Here is a 16853-nt window from a genome sequence, read left to right on the forward strand (position 1 = left end):
ACTGTAGAAGGGGGTAAATAGGATCTGAAACTCTTGCCAGGAAAGCTGGGAAGATGCCTGAGTCCAGGGTCAGAATTTAAGAAGGCTTCCAGAAACCAGGACACGTGCAGCCATCTAGAAGTCAGGGCAACTCATTGCTCAGAAACTAGGCACTGGATGAAGAGTCAGAAAACCTAGATTTGAGTCTAGCTCTTCCATGTCATAACCTGGGGTAAAATACTCCAATGAATGTTTGCCTTATCATCTAGAATATGGGAACAATGGCGATGACCTTTCTGTCTCCCAGGCTTAGTGTGAGGATAATGGATGGGGAAGTGCTCTGCAAACTGCAGCTCCGTGGAAGTGGGCACAGCGTCTGTGTTATTCAGTGTTGTTCACCTTTGTGTCCAGAGCACCCAGCCCAGTGCCTGACATGGACACGTTTGTTGAATGAAGTGTGAACTATTATGAGAGGTGAAAAAAAAATGCCTTGTGCTAAGGAGCTCTTGATCCTGGATAGTCTTCTCTGCTAGGTGGAAAGGTTCTTCTGCTCTCCACTGGCCAAGGCCTTGGGCCTACACGTAAAACCACGCGCCCCACCAGGATGCAGGCAGACATCAGGGCAGCTCCCAGCCGGGTAGCACATGACACACATGTCCTTGGCAAGGCGATTTGCTTACTCCACAGTTGAGGTCACAGAATACAACAAAACTGGAGATAAGACTTTCGCTTGGATGTCATGGTCCGTGAATGTGAACTGATCATCTTTAAATGGTTTGGTTCACCTGCAGATTGGAAGATAAAACTTTCCCAAGACCATTAAGACTTGATTTTTTGCTTCAAAACAATAAGATACAGTTATAAAATTCTTCTGTTGATTTGAAAAATGTGTGGCTTGTTCAAAATATATTTCTTGAAAATATGATATAGGTAAGAGGATACAAAGATGAGTTTAATCCTTCTATCTTATGGGCCATTTTTGTCTCAGCTGTAGTGATTTTTTTTCTTTTGCTAAGGAAATGGGTGTTCAGTGGAATAATCACTTTTTTTTTTTTAACTTCATGAAGGGTTTCTTTTATTCATTTTGTTATTTAATTTGTTTATTCACTAAGGGTAAACTTCTTTCTTGGAAACCAATGGAGTGCTTTTAAGTGAACTTTACTGGAAGAGGGCAGGAACTGAAATTATATTCACGGTGTGCACTCAACTCTTAAAATTTCATTCATAGAAGGAGGGAAATGCACCAGTGTTATCAGTGGTTCTCATCTTGTGGAGTTAGAGGTGATTTTCATTCTCATCTTCTTCTCTGCGGTTTCCTATTTTTCAACAATGAGCATGTATTACTTTTATAATCATAAAAGGCCAGTTAAAAATTAGTCCCACAAATTAATACTCTCCAGCCAAATCAAGAGTCTTTATTTTTGGCAACCTGGCCTGGGTTTCAAACCATCATGTTAACTCAGACCTCTCCAAATTATTTTCTGACTGAGGCATTTAGGAACTTGTTATAAAGAGGATGTTTTCCTTTTGGAAGTTAACATAGAAAGCTAAATGTTTATAATGTGTTAGGAAAGATGTCCTGAGTAATGCTCCTCCTGGAATTTGACTAGCCTTTATTACAGTCACTTAAGGAAATGAATTTTACAGGTTTCCCCTTCGCTGTGTGACTTGTTTTCCTTTATCCTGTATTCCTGTGTCCCTCAGGTACCTCTGGCTCTTTTACCCTGGGATTGCGTGACCCTGTCCTTTGTTTTCTCAGGACCCTTCCAGTTCTAGTGTCCCCTCCATCTGTTCATGACAGGGCAGGGCAGGCTCAGGCACAGCTCTTCGAGATGACTGCTTGGTGTTTGAAGCCAGGCAGTCTCCGAGCCATGCATTCATTTGCTATGATCCTGCAATGTGGCAGCCACTGTTCTAGATGCTGGCTGGGGGCACAGCGATGAGCAAGGCAGGCCTGGCCTCTGCTCCCATGGAGCTTTCATTCTGGTGGGAGAGAGAAGCAGTCCACGGAGAAATAAATGATAAAGACAATTACAGATTGTAAGAGTGGCCCCAGAGGTGGTTACATGCGCCCATTTGTAGTGGAGCAGGGGGACCAGAGTTGGAAAGCTTCCAAGGCCTGGCTCCTGCTATGTCCTCGGTACTTTCTGGCGCAGAGGGGTGAGATCAAGGAGACCTCTGAGCTGCTTCTCCCATTCAGTCAGCCTGGGCCAGCCGGGATCTACAGGTGGAGAAAGCAAAAGCTGAAGGCATGAGCCAGGGGCCGGCTCTCTTGGTCCCTCCACCTGCCCATCTCTGGACTGCCCAAGGTGCATGTCTATGTTTTCCAAACAGTGATGAGCCAGTTTGCACATAGGAGTCTGGATTTGTGCATGCCACAACTTTGTCTAAAGATAAGCTTATATTCTCTCCCTAATTTCCAACTTTTAATGAGGACCAGCTTCTCATTGTCCCTCCAGTGGGACATTGGGCTGTCACCTTCGGGCAACTAGTTTTCATTAGCTTCACCCTGATTCCCCATCACCCAGCCACCCCCAGTCCTTTCGCTTGTGCCCGAGTCTGACCTTTGCATGTATTTGGAAGAATTCACTGAGCTGTTGCCCTTTCTGAAAGTCTTGATGACCAGCTCTCACAGGACCTTTTTGCCTCACTTATCTGCTTGGCTTTTGACTGCCCAGAAAAGCTTGGAGTTGGTCAAATAAAAGTAATTTTCCTGAACTCCCTTGTTGAGCCTTCTTTTATATTATACTTCTCTGTCAGACTAGGACTCAGCCATTCATCCTGCTCTTCGTGTCTCCTCTCTCCGAGAACCGGGACAGACAGGCCCCTCACCCCCATGGAGACTCAGCCCCCTTCCTCTACAGATATTATGACTGCTTCTCTGACCCTTCTCCTCCCATCTTCCTGCTCAAAGAGCAAAGCCTTTGAAGCTTGCCACGTACCGGTTTGATGCAGTATAGGAAAACTTGAAGTTATCTGCCTCCTGAAGGGGTCTGGGGACTCACTTGGCTTCCAGAGCTCCCCCCACCCCTCTCCCACCCACAAACTGTGCCGTTTAACCGGAGAACAAGTCATTCATGCAGTGATCATTTAACACTCCTACCAGGGCCTGCTTGGGAGGCTCTCTGTTACTAAATTCGGTTTTCTTGGGTGGGTGGGTGGGGGAGAGCTTGTTACTATTTTCATTCTTTCGGTGTTGTTACCATTCCTGTAAAAATATATCTGCATACATGCAAGTGTATGTGTGTATGTTTATGTATCTCCTTCTGCTTATAACAAAGGCTTTGGAAGGAGTTGACCCTCAGAGGGCCTGGGTTTAAACCATGGGAGTGGTAGTGATCCTTGGGAAATAAATCCTTTTGTTCCAAATAGTCGCCAGCTCACATTTGGTAAAGTTTTGTTTCAGCCTTAATTTCATAGTTTTCCCTAGTTTCTGAGATAACTTTGGTCCACTGTATTTAGCCTCCAGAAGAGAATAGTCATTGGCTCCACCCCTTAAATTCACAGACTTGGTGAGGAAGGCCTTTCATTGGCTGCCTAGTGCCTATGACTCTGTCCAGCTCATGCAGCTCTTAGACATCGTCCCCACAGAGAGTGCTGTCCAGAGCTTTGGAAACTCAGAGGGACAAGGCACCTGTTACAGTCTTTCCAGCCCAAGCATATCTGCAGACCTCCTTTTCCTTGGCCACAACGTGGTAAAGTGTGTCCAGGTTGCTCTGGAGTAAGCAATTTTATTTAAAAAAATTTAATCTGAAAGTTGCCCCAAGGTTGTCTGAATGCTGCCCTCTCTCCTCGTGTATTTTGACTGGTTAATATGGTGTCCTGGCCACACCTGCTGAGGAGGGATGGAAGAGGTGGCCCTTCCCCCTGTTTTGAGACAAGATGGCCTGGATGAGGCTGCAGGGATGAGGGAGTCATCCATTCACTCAGCATCACTTGAGGGTCTACTGGTCACCTGGCATGAAGGGAAGCCACTGGAGTGTTGAGAGCAAGAAATAATATCTGATCTATGTTTTTTAAGGACTCTTCTGGCTGCCTGTGGACTGAGGTGGGGATGACAAGCGTGGAGAGGGAGCTGGGTTAGGCGGTGGTGGTTCTGGTCCAGGGAGCAGTGCTGGCTTGGACACTGCTAGCAGGCTTCTGTGTGAGAGTGGCCAGGGCACAGACAGGCCTTCGCTGACTGCCCTTGCCGTTTTCCCCAAGTGTGCAAGCCCTGCCAATCTCCTGTTCTATGACTGATGCTATTCATTCCACCTGGAATGTACTCATCCCCTGCTTCCCAGTCCTGGCCGATCTGCCACTGCCTAGCTGAGTACCTTGGGCAAGTTACCAAATCTCTCTTGAGCCTAATCTCTTCATCTATGAAAGAGTGATCATTGAACCATCCTCGTGGGATTGTGAGGATAATACGATACATAGTTGAGTGTGATTATTGCAATAGCCTCCGAAGCAGTTTTCTGCTTCCAACCTTGCCTCCTTACTCTGTGCTCTCTGCCCAGTGATCCTGTGCAGAGGGGCTCAGCTCAGGTCATGCCTCCAGTTCAGAACCCTCTTGACAGTGACTTCTTGTCTCACTCAGAGGAAAAGCCTTCTCCTGGCCCACATGGCTTCCCAGTACTTCTCTGACCTCATCTCCCACCCCAGGGCCTGGTGAGGATTTGAGCAGACTGGGTTCTGCGTAGCGCACTGTGGTGCATGTGAGCGGCGCCCTCCTGAGCTGTGCAGTGCACAACTTGTGCGGCTGTCTGCACTGACCCTGCCTGCCCCTCTCTCGCTTCACTCCAGCCACCCTGGAATCCTTGCTGTTCTTCAAACACGCCAGGCGTGCTTCCTGTCCAAGCTCTTTCCACTGGCTGCCCCTCTGCCTCAAATGCTCTTCCCCCAGATATCTGGATGGCTTGTTCATGCAGCTTCTCCAGGTCTTCTCTCTAATGTCACCTGGTTTAAAGTTGTACTACCCAGCCCACTGCCCCACCCCCACGTTCCCTGTCTCCCTTTCTTGCTTTACTTTTCTTCTTAGTGCTTACTGCCATCTAACATACAATACATTTTACTTATTTATCTGGTTTATTGTCTTCTTTCAGTAGTTCTGAGGGCAGAAACGCGTGTTTATTTTGTTCACTGCTCTATCCGGAGTGCCTAAAACAGTGCCTGACAGGTAGTAGGGGTCCGTAATGAATAAGTGCATGAGTTTGCAGTAGAGCAAGCGAAGTGCTCCGTGCGGTGCTCAGCAGACAGTCAGCACCCAGTACATGCTGGCGACTCTTCTGCTTCTTGTTGTTGTTGATGACCCCTCAGGGACCGTTCGGCTTTCTCTGAGCCCTTCCCCAGCCCCTTCTCTGTTGAATTGAATCCTGGCTGCCTCTCTTCCTTGCTGTTCTTCCCTCTGTGCCTTCTCTCTCTGGGTGACATTTGTCACGCTGCATTAGAGAGGCTTATCTCACTCTTTTCTCTTTGAGTTTGAATTCCTGCAACAACTGGTGCATTTGGATTTGTGTCTTTGTGCCCTGTGCCCACTGGTTGGCACGTAGTAGGAGCCCAGGAAGTGCTCATTGCAGGCAGCTGTGGTAGGTGGGATGCTCTCGAATCCATCAGGACCCTTACTAGCTGTCCCGGGTCCAGCATCACTGCCTAATGTTTGCACCCCATCCCAAGGCGGATCAAGGGAGAGTTTGACAACCACTTAAATGATGGAATGTCTAATGGTGTATTTAGAGCAGGTTTGGGGGAAAAGAGGGCCTCCTGTGCATAGTCCTTTGGATGGCAGTGTCTGGGTGACCTGCTTGTTCCATATTTGAGAGCCTGGCCCTTTGGCTACTTAGCCCACGAAGGATTGGGGTCATTCAGTGGAGACAATGTGAGCAACACCAATGTGTTTGGAGGAGGCCTGGGAAAATGAGAGAAAGCTTGAGCTGGCGCTTAGGGGCTTTGGGGTAGGGGAGGAGAGCATGGCTTCTGGAGGTGGCATAAGGGACGAGAGGGCAGCCCCTGGCCAGCCTGGGGAGGGGTGTGGGTGCCTTAGGAGGCCTGATTAGGTAGATGGTGTGGGCCCCTTGAGGGAGGACCTTACATGCCAGACCGGAAGTTTGGCCTCTTGTATTGGCAGGAGGTATCTAGACTGGGGATTCTGGTAGGGGTATGGGTAGGAATCAAGGGGGACGGGAGATGTGGGGAGGAGCTCTGGAGTCTTTTTCTCCTGTCCAGAGATGGAGTTGTCTTGTGGAACCCACAGGTGGCACAGCAGTGCCGGAGGTCATGCCTTTAGGGACCAACATTGACGCCCACAAGGGCAGTGAGCTTCATCTGAACCCACAAAGTACAGGAGGCTGAGGGGTTAGAGGCAGGGGTTTGGCATGGACTGGGGTACAAGAGGGGGCTTTTTCTCTTTGGGGGCAACTGTTGGTACCCTGGGGTCCCTGGGATCTTCCTGCCCTGCTCTGGTTGGTTCACCTGTTCATAAGCCACTGCATCTCTGTCAGCAGCTGGGTGCCGACACCTTGTGCAGGGCCAGTCTGCCTCGTCTGTCAGTCTTGTATCAGGTTGCTCTACGGAAGAGCTTTAAACCCAGAGACTGGCAGACTCAGATTCAAGTGTCAGCTCAGCCCCTAACTCTCTGTGTGGCCTTGGCCAAGATACTTGTTCTCACTGGGGCTCACTTTCTTTATCTGCCAGGCTATCAGCAAACAAGCGAAATCCCTGTGTTCTAGGCTAGAGCCCCTTAAATCCCTCCTGCCTTGGGGCGGGATTAGCCTCAGAGGCTTAGGAAGGGCCGAGCCCTCCAGTGGGAGCCTGGTGGCAACACTGTGGAAAGGCCAAGGCTTGACTTTAAGTATCTTAGGGGTTTGAAAATTGTTTTCTCACCCAGAGATTGATTCATTCTGCAATGGAAGGGTTCTCTTCTCCATTCCTCTTGCTTGCTTTGGGATAGAATTCCTGAAATGACCTTGGCTTTGGGGTGCCTTTCCTATCTCCCATTCTGTACTCCTAAGTAGGGTCCCTGCCCCATGCCCAGGCTTCACATTTTCCTACCCCCAGCCCCTCTGGCCCTGTTCACTGAGATTTTCTCTCAGCTCTCCCCTAATTTTCCTTGCTTCTTACTTCTAACCTGCGACCTAATCTGCCCAGCTGGGGCAGCCTCAGTGGCACAAACACATACCCCTACACATTGCATCCCCTTTCCTCTTAAGATGATATCCTCAGAGTGTTTCCACGTGGCTCCCTCGTTTTCAGCATGCTTCTTTAAGATGGCTGCATAACTATCAAGGGAATGCCCTCAATAAGACGTGAGCTTGTTATGGGGCATTTAGATTACTTCTAATTTTTGCTCTTTCAGCTCATGCTGCATTAAGCCGTCTTTGTGTATTACAGAATCATTTCATTAGTTTGGCATTTATCTAGCTAATGGCAATGGCCCAAGATTAGATGGAGAATCAGAATTTTTTTTTCCAAGAAGAATGAGGATATATTCAAATTTTACTTTAAATGCTAGGAAGGTCTTTGTCGTGTTTTCCATGAATGAAGAAGCAGGCTAACAGTAATGTGAAACTAGATGTAAGTGAAAGGCTGTGTATTTACAAGTAATACATGGCTTGTTTGTTCTTAAGTGTGGAGGTGAGCCCAGTACATTCTCTTAAGGAGTAATCTACCTGCTCAAATTGAGGAATTATGTGTCCCTATATCTTTGGCACTTTATTTAAAACAATAACAAAATAAAATGAACAATGATCTCTTCTTAAGGATGTTTTTAAGAAGTAGCCTAAAACAAAAAGTAAATAGGATTTTTGAGGGAAGAAAACATGTCTCCCTAAGACAGAGTGAGCCTGTCAGGAATACTCTTAGAAGTGGAAGCAGGTTGCAAACTTGCCAAAAGGTTGGCTTTTTCTTGGCCATTAGGAAATGGCTAGAATGAAACTGAGAAACAAATATGACTGACTTGGTCCCCTGTATTCTTTTTTTTTTTTTTTTTTTTGGCTGCATTGGGTCTTCGTTGCTGCACGTGGGCTTTCTCTAGTTGCGGTGAGCTGGGGCTACTCTTCGTTGCAGTGTGCAGTCTTCTCATTGTGGTGGCTTCTCTTGTTGTGGAGCACAGGCTCTAGGCATGCGGGCTTCAGTAGTTGTGGCTCGCGGGCTCTAGAGCACAGGCTCAGTAGTTGTGGCGCATGGGTTTAGTTGCTCCACGGCATGTGGGATCTTTCTGGACCAGGGCTCGAACCCATGTCCCCTGCATTGGCAGGTGGATTCTTAACTACTGTGCCACCAGGGAAGTTCCCCCTGTATTCTTTTTAACCTGAAATCTGTGTTGGCTTTGGGGTGATGGGGGAGGCTTCCCCTGTCCTGCTGATCTGTTGTTGTTTTAGTCTCTGTAGATTGTTATGTAGACCCAGGCTTTAGGCTCTGCATTTCAGCGTAACCCAGCAAATGTTGACTGAGTCTTTACAGTGTATAAGGTTACAGGGGATAAAAATTTGGGGAAAAAAACCCAATGCACCACTGTTTCTGAGGAGTTCATGAACTGGGAGTGGGAAGGTAAGACACATCTAAAATTAATGATTATTCAAGCGAGATTAGGAAGAGGGCCCTGGGAGAAGTCCGCCCCACCCTGTTAGAGAAGGGAGGTATTCCATCTCATTGGACAGCTGGGGTGAGGGAATATAGAAAGGTGTTAAAGAGTGGTTGCTTTTGTCAGCACCTTAAGGCCTGGCTGAGATAGACATTCACAGGAAAAGTGAAAGGCCTGAGTAGAGGAAGCGGAGGTAGAAGGACATGGTGTATGTTTGGGGTTTGGCTGAAACAATGGGCTCATGTAATAGTGGTCATAGCTAGCACATTATGGAGTGTATCAGGTGCGAGGCATGGTTCTAAGACCTTTATCTATATTAGCTCATTTTATCCCTGCAGTGACCCAAGTGAGGTCTTCTATAATTGTCTCCATTTTACAGATGAAGAAATAGACATAAAACAATTTATTATCTGTCCAAGACCATAGTGCTGTACAGCTAAGATCAGACCCAGTTGGTCTGGCTCCAGAATATCTGCTTCTAACCACCAAGCTGTCCTGCCTCCAATATAGGGGAAGAACAGGCACTAGAACCAGAAAGGTGGGTAGACATCCTATCGTAGAGGCTTGGGGTACCAATGTTTAGAGGTGCAGAGGTGGAAGAGGGGGCCAGAGACAGAGATGAGAGGGATCGCAGTGGTGGGTATGGGGGAGTTTGTGAGAGCTGTGAGGGGCCACAGGAAGAAGGAGTTTCAAAAAGGGGGTTTGTCAACAAGGCCCAGCACTGCAGAGAGTTCCAGGAGGTGAGATCTGAGAGCAGGTCTGAGCCAGTGAAAGCTGAGAGGGCCTGGGAGAGGGGTTGGTCAGGCTGCAGACACAAAGGGCAATGGAAGGGTTCTGCAGGGTTCTGCAGGGTTCTGACTGAGGTGCTGCTCACTCCAGGATGCTGTGTATTTTGAAGATGGTGAAGCAGGTGCAGACATTGGCTATGATTGTCTGTGTCCTCTTGTCAGTAGAAAGACGAGAGCATGACAGAGAAGGGCAGGTGAGAGCTGGCACTGCTAATTTGGCAAACTCAGTGGCTTTTCTGCAGCCTAATGATTTCTGAAAGCTATTTGCTATGCTCAGGCACAAGTGTGACTGCCTCATCTGAATGCTGTAGCGATCACTGTTTTTCCTGGAAAATTGGGCCCATGTAGGCTCTGTGTGTCGTTTATTTGAGTTCCATTTTTATAGCCTTATTACCTTGTCCTCATGATGCAAGAGGCCTCTCTTTTCTGGAGCTTTGCTGTGAAAATTGTTTCTTAAAAGGCACAAAGTGATCTCTCATCATTGGGGTTGTGCTCTCTCCAGAGCAGTGCTTTTCTGCAGACTTTTCATCACCCCTGACACCAGTTGTCATGTTTTTCTGATCGTTTGCAATTTACTGAGAACTTTTAGGCTGCTCTTGAATTTCACTACCTAGGTATTTGCCACGATTTCTTCTAGAAGAGTTTCTGCATGTAAATAATCCATTCAGTTTCTTCCGCTCTGATAGGTGTCCCTACCAGTGACTTTGCCAGCACCTGACACCCAGTCTTGTCCTCTGGCCTTGAGTTGACAGTGCTGGTAATTAGCGTGTATGGAGCCTGAGCTGTTTCCAGGCACTATACTGAAAGATTTATGTTCATGATCTTAATTATTCCCAGTCCCTATAAAGAAGGCACTGTTACCCCCATTTTACAGTTGAAGGAAATGAGTCTTACAGAGGGAGAGTAACTTGCCCCAGGTCACACAGGTAGTAAATGGCAGAGTGGGCCTCCACTCCAAGGCCTTTCTGACCTTGGAGCCCATGTAGTCCATTCATTCATTCATTTATTCATTTATTCATTCATTCAACAACACATGATTGTCTACAACATTCCAAGCACTGTTCTAGACCCAGGGGATATGACAAAAAAAAGCAAAAATTCCTGCCTTCAGCTTACATTCAAATTTGGGGAGGTAGAGAAAAAAATAATAAATAAAATATACAGTACGCTATATGGTAATAAGGACTGTGGAGAAAAAGAAAGCAAGGCAGTCAGCTAAGAAGCGTTGGGAGCATTTTAAATAGAGCAATCAAAGAAGGCCTCATTGAGAAGGAGACCAAATTGTTAGGTTGAATAGCAAACAGCCCCCCAAATCTCAGCATATCAACCCAAGAGAACTTTTATTTCTCATATAGAAAAATTCCAATGTGGCTGCTCCTGGTTAAGCAGGCATCCTTCCTGGTGGTTATTGAGGGACCCACACTTCTTCTATCTTGTGGCTCTGCCCTCTTCAAGGCCCTCAGATTCCTTTCCATTCAGCTGGAGGGTGAGGAAAAAGAGAGAGGACTTTGTGGGGAGGTTTTTGTGGGCCAGTCTGGAAGAAGCATGCATCCCTCCCACCCAGAACTCAGTCACACTCAGTGTACTCCTAACTGCAAGGAGGGCTGGGAAATGTAGTCCAGCCATGTGCTCACAAGGTAAAAAAAAAAGGGTTTTGGTGAACTCATAGTGTAGTGGTGAATGAGGGGAAGAAGTGAGTCGTGGGTTTAACTGGGATAGAGCATTAGGCATGGGAACAGCAAGTAAAGGTGGCTAAGGTGGCTGGAGTGGAGTGAGGAGAAGATGAGGACATGGTGGAAAGTGAAGGCAGGGAAGTGAAGGGGGCCAGGCCATTAAGGTCATTGTCAGGACTTGGTTGCATTGTGAGTGACTGATCTGAGTTGCATCATGAAAGGCTCACCCTGACTACTGTGTTGAGGGAGGACTCAGGGAGAGAAGTCGAGTCTGTTGCCGTTCGTTACCCAGTGAGTGGTGAGAGCAGCCAGGTCCCGAGTGGTGGTGATGGTGGAGGTGCGGAGAAGTGGTTGGATTTGAGATCTGTTCTGAAAGTGGAACAACAGGTTTTGCTGCGGGGTTGGTGGTGGTGTGTGACAGAAAGAAAGGAATCGGGATAGTTCTGAGATTCTTGGCTTTTGCTTAATGACTATTAGACTCACTTTCTACCCACAGAAGTAGAAAGAGGGGGAAAGTTTTTGAAAAAAGATATCTGGACGCCCTCTGGGCCCTGATGTATCTCGCGTAGCCTCTTCTCCTCCACAGTACTTTCTTTAGCACAGATGGGCAATTCTTTTCCACAACTGAGCTTTCAGACAGAGGGAGGACATCTGTAGCTCCTCCCAGCACAGAGCCTGGATGGAACAACTTTGGCAATGGTCTCACATCATTGCCTGGGATCTTTGGACTGAGTCTTGGGGCCCCTTGGACTGATGTGGAAGGGACCCAGTGTCCCCCTGGGTAACCAAGAGATACCTGCAGAGGCCACTTCCAATCCATGCTGTGTGTAATGTAAGAATATAAGTGTGTTTGGGAGTGGAAGCGGAAGCAGTTTTCCTGGTTCTTACTTGGCAATCATGACCTGCCAAGGCAGAAATGAGAGATGGAATTTTTTAGTAGATGGTGCTCCCATTAGGAGCATAAGGGGAAGAAAGTCTATCTTAAACAGAGCAGGGTACGAGCTGTGGCAGCAAATATTGCATGCCTACTAGGTGCTGGGCACTGGCTGGGTATTTTGGTTTCATTGGAGAGGGAAACAAATGTACTGTTCCTGCCCTCCTGACAGAGTAGACCCATGTGGCTAGATCATACAGTGATTTGCTGGAAGAAATTATATTTACACCTGAGTGTTTCTTTCATTTTCTTTTTTTTCTTTTCTTTTTTTAGTGATTGTGAATGGTACTGTATTTTTAATTTCAGTGTCCACATGTTCATTGCTAGTATACAGAAAAACAATTGAGTTTTTATTTTGTATCCTACATCCTAGATAAACTCACTAATTAGTTGCAGGCTTTTTTTTTTTGTATATTCCACAGGATTTTCTATCTAGACAATCACATAATCTACAAATACAGATGATTTCTTCCTTTCCAATCTGTTTTATTTCCGTTTGTTGCCTCTTGTGCTGGCTCTTTGCTGAGTAAGAGTGGGCAGCATTGCCTATTCCTAATCCTGGGGGGCAGCATTCAGTCTTTCACCATTAAGTGTATGGTTAGCTGTAGATGATTTTTGCACATGTCATTTGCACTTTGTTGTATGGGTGTGGGTGGGACCATGGGGTTTTCTGTGGTGTTTGGCTGATATAGGGCAGTTACTATCTAAAAGTTGTCTATCTTGCTCGAGGCAGCAAGCTTTTGTTGGAGCCTTTTTCGTCTGTGCTTGTTGGCATCTCCAGGTTCTTCCGTTCCAAGTGAGGCAAAAAGAAAATGCAGGCCACTCACCATGGTGTCCTTCCTCCAGGCCTGAGGCCCCTCACTGGTCTGCCTTCTTCACTCCGCCTTTCAGAGTCCTCTCTTGTTTGTTTTACATATCACGTGCAGGGGTTTTTGTTGTGCACAGCAGGTGGAATAGGGAAAGGTGTGTCTACCGCATCCTCCTGGAAGTGGAAGTGGTTGGGAGAAATTAGAGGATTGGGTTGAAGCCAGTGTGTGAAGGGCCTTCACGCCAGGGGTTTGACTCTGTAGGTGGCAGGAGGGATGTTGGAGGTTCAACTCTGCAGCAGTGTGGAGGGATGGAGAGGGGAGTGGCAGAGAGACCCGGAGGCTGGTGCCTGGGCCCAGGGAGGTGAGGATGCATTTCTGGACTGCGACAGCAGACGTGGGGCAGAAAGGAAGAAGGGAGAGTCCATGCAGGCCACAAGGAAGTCCGAGGACCAGGTGAGTCTGAGGTTTCTAGCTTGGGCAACTAGCTAGGAGATTGGGGAGCTAGGGGAGTGGTGTAAGTGTAACAGAGTAGGTATATTCTAGGCCTTTTAGAGCATGACCGGAAGATTGGACTAACTGTGCTTCCCTTCGGGGCCGGCTCCACAGAGAAAGCCTGGCTGCTGTGTAAAACCCAAGGAGCACACATTCTGGGCAGAGGAAACATTGTGGGGAAAGGCACAGATACAGGAAACGTCATGGCGGGCCTGTTGGGACTCCAGCTAGCTGAGGCATAAGTGGGTAGTTCTTGGTTCCATAACTGTGAAGGGTGCTGTAGGAGTTCACAAAAGCAAGAGGTTCTGGAATGGGAGTTGACGCTGCTGGTGGTCTCTCTGGCACCTTACATTCTTTGTGTGTTGACATCAGTCTTTCCTACTGCAGACAGGCCACCCTCCCTGGGGGGCACCACTGCTGACAGCTCCCGCTTACCAATTCCAGTGAAGGGAGAACTCCTTTCTCTGCATCCATATATTGATCCTAGAGAAAGGCTATGGTTGGCCCAGCTTGGGCGATGTGCTTATCCTTTTTGACCTATCACTGTTGCAGGGAGTAGACTAATCTGAGCCGGATGGTTTACCCACCCCCATTAGATCAAGCCAGGCCTTTTTTTTTTTTTTTTTTTGGCCACACTGCATGGCTTGCAGGATCTCAGTTCCCCGACCAGGGATTGAACCCGGGCCATGGCAGTGAAAGCTCGGAATCCTAACCACTAGGCCACCAGGGGGCTCGCAAGCAAGGACTTTTAAGGAAGAAGGCAGAAGAAAAGCATCTACGGAAGATAGAAAAGAATATTTACTATGGTTCACTGTATAATATCTTCTGAAGAATTTATAGTATGGCAATGTAGGAACTCTTTGGAGAGTTTTAAAGCAGGGGACTTGATCAAATTTAGGTTTTCTTAAAATTATCACTGTGTAAAGTTGTAGTTGGAAATAAGTAAATGAGGAGAGCTGGGGAGACTGGTAGAGAGGCTGCTGCTGTAGTTCTGGGGAGAACAGATGAGACCTGAGCTAATTCAAGTCTTTGGATCCTTATGTCATTTGGACTTCACCCTCCAGCCACAGCGTCGAGGGGTTGAGGAGGGGGACAGAGTCTGGAGACAATTAGGCAAATAGGGCGTGGTGAACAGCTGGAGGGGGCAGGGGGTGCTTCAGGAGGACTCACCACTAGCACCAACTGTTCCCTGAGAGGCTAGCTTTCTCTTTGGAAACTAGTCATTAAGTGGTGGCAGACTTGACATATCTTTCTTATTGCTTCTTAAGAAATGTGGGTGTTACTGGCTTCTTGTGGTGTCCTAACTGGAAAAGGAAGCTGATTGATTCTACTTTTCTCCCTTTAAAAAGTTTCTTTTCTTTAAGGAATCAGATAATAGGAGGTGTGTCAGGACTGCCAGTCGAGAAATAGATGGTTGAGAGGAAGATGCAGGCCTGAAGGCCCTGCCTCCCCCATCGCTGCCCCAGGGCCTGCAGGTCTGCTCTGGAAACATTTATCCTTTTGGCATTGTCCTTGCTGGGAAGGCTTGCAAGAATTTTAAGCAAAGAAATGACATAATCTGATTTATGTTGTAACAGATTCCCTCCTGTATTGAGAATAGGCTATGGGTGGAAGTGGGAGTGACACCAAAAATAGAAGCAGGGAAAGCAGGGACACCAATTAGGAGGCTATTGCAATAATCTAGGCTGGTAATGGTGGAGGAGGTGAGAAATGGTCACATTGTGAATATATTTTGAAGGTAAAAACCAGAGGATTGGATAGAGAATAAGAGAGAAAGAGACGAGACAAGACGAGAATGACTCCGAATCTTTGGCCTGGGCAACTGGAAGACCATGGCCTTAAACTGAGATGGATAAGATTCTGGAGGAGCAGGTCTGGGGGAAGATCAGGGGTCTGTGTGAGATGTGTCAAGTTTGAGACATGGAGCACATCTCACACAGACCTCCTGTCCACTTGACATCTTACCTGAAACAGGCAGTAGGATATATTAGCCAGGAGTCCAGAGGTGAGGTCTGCACTTGGAGAGAAATCTGGGCATCCTCAGCCTATAGGTAATATGAGACTAGGTGAGATCACCCAGGGGGTGATTGAAGGAATACAGAGAAGACAGGAGAACCAGGACCGAGCCCTGGGGCACTCTTACATTAAGAGGTGGGGAGATGAGGAAGAACCAGCAAAGGGAAAGAACAGCCAGTGAGGTAGATGGAAAACCCAGAGTGCTAGCCTGGAAGCCCTGAAGAGAGTGGTCAAACAAGAGGGCTTGATTCACTGGTAGCAAAAGCTGTAAGAGGAGGACTCAGACTCACCCTTTGGATCTAACAACATGGAGGAGAAGCTAAATGCGTGCTTTTGGACCCAAACTTAGCCTTTCAAATAAGTCATAGTTCCGGCCTTGAAGGAGAATACAGGTGTGCAAAAAAGGGTCATTTAAGATTGATTGAAACAAGTCTGAGAAAGATGTGAAGATAGTATCGTGGGAGCCCAGCAGAAACAGACAGTACTTCTGGCTTTTGTGGGGAGGGTTGAGGTCAGATTAATTCATGTCTTCATTCGTTCAATGATTCATTCATTCATTCCACAAAAACTTTTTGAGTGCCATGGACTGAGAGGAAGGGAGAAGGTAGAGTTGTTGTTTAAGGGGTATAAAGGTTCAGTTTTGCAGATGAAAAAAAAGTTCTGGAGATGACTGGTAGTAGTTGCACAACAGTGTGAATGTGTGTAATACCACTGAACTGCACACTTAAAAATGGCTAAGCTTGTAAATTTTGTTATGTGTGTTTTACCACCACATACGCACACACACACAAAATCAGAAAGGAAAAAAAAATCTTATTGAGCCCCACCATGACCTTGGTTGGGAATATGATGTTGAAATGGAAGTCATTTCAGTAGAGGGAGATCATGTGGAGAGAAGGGGAGGAAGACATCCAGCTGGAAGGAATGCTGAGAGAAGGGTCTGGGCACCAGTCCTATCTGTCTAGATTGAAGCATCCGCTGGGGGAGATCACAGGAGCTGAGGCTGCAGACTCAGGCTGAGCCAGTTGCTGCAGGCCTGGCAGCCTGGCTGTGGAGTTGGGCTTGCCTTCTTGGGCTCTGGGAGCCTCTAAAGGTTTCTGCCCATGGGAGTGTCATTCCAGAGATGTGCATTTAGAAGCTTAATCTCATTAATCCTTCCTGTTAAACCCGTTGCCTATTAAAAGCAGTGGGATTGAAGCATGCATTTCTCTGATGAAAATTGCGGCCTAGCAGAATTTTAGATGCCTGGGCATGTGTTCATGAATTGAGTAGGTTATTTTTCCACCCATTTTACAAATATTTATTGAGGACTGTCTAAATGCCCGTAGTATTCTAGGCACTGGAGGTAAGGGAAGGGGTGAATTTCTCAGATCGCTTCTCTTGATAAGCCTACAGTCTAGGGACTCCATTCCCAAATAAGAAATTATGCTACATTGTACCGCATGTTACCATAAATGTCTCACCGAGGTTCCATGGGAGCCGAGAGGAGGGTGCCTGGCCTGTCAGGGACACTGGGATGGCTTCCAGGGAAAGGCTGTCCAGTGGATTTGAAGGATGAGCAGTATTTTCTAGGCAGAGAAGCAGAGATAGACATCCTGGGAG

The 16853-nt window shown here is 47.2% G+C and overlaps 1 protein-coding gene across 4 annotated transcripts in view; it reads left to right on the top strand.

The window, feature by feature from the left end:
* BMAL1 (basic helix-loop-helix ARNT like 1) overlaps positions 1–16853 on the top strand; it is a 103835-nt gene that overhangs the window by 13846 nt on the left and 73136 nt on the right. The gene's annotated exons all lie outside the window — the stretch shown is intronic.

This window comes from Grampus griseus, assembly GCF_964374135.1.
Source record: "Grampus griseus genome assembly, chromosome: 8".
In the NCBI taxonomy this organism is placed as follows: domain Eukaryota; kingdom Metazoa; phylum Chordata; class Mammalia; order Artiodactyla; family Delphinidae; genus Grampus; species Grampus griseus.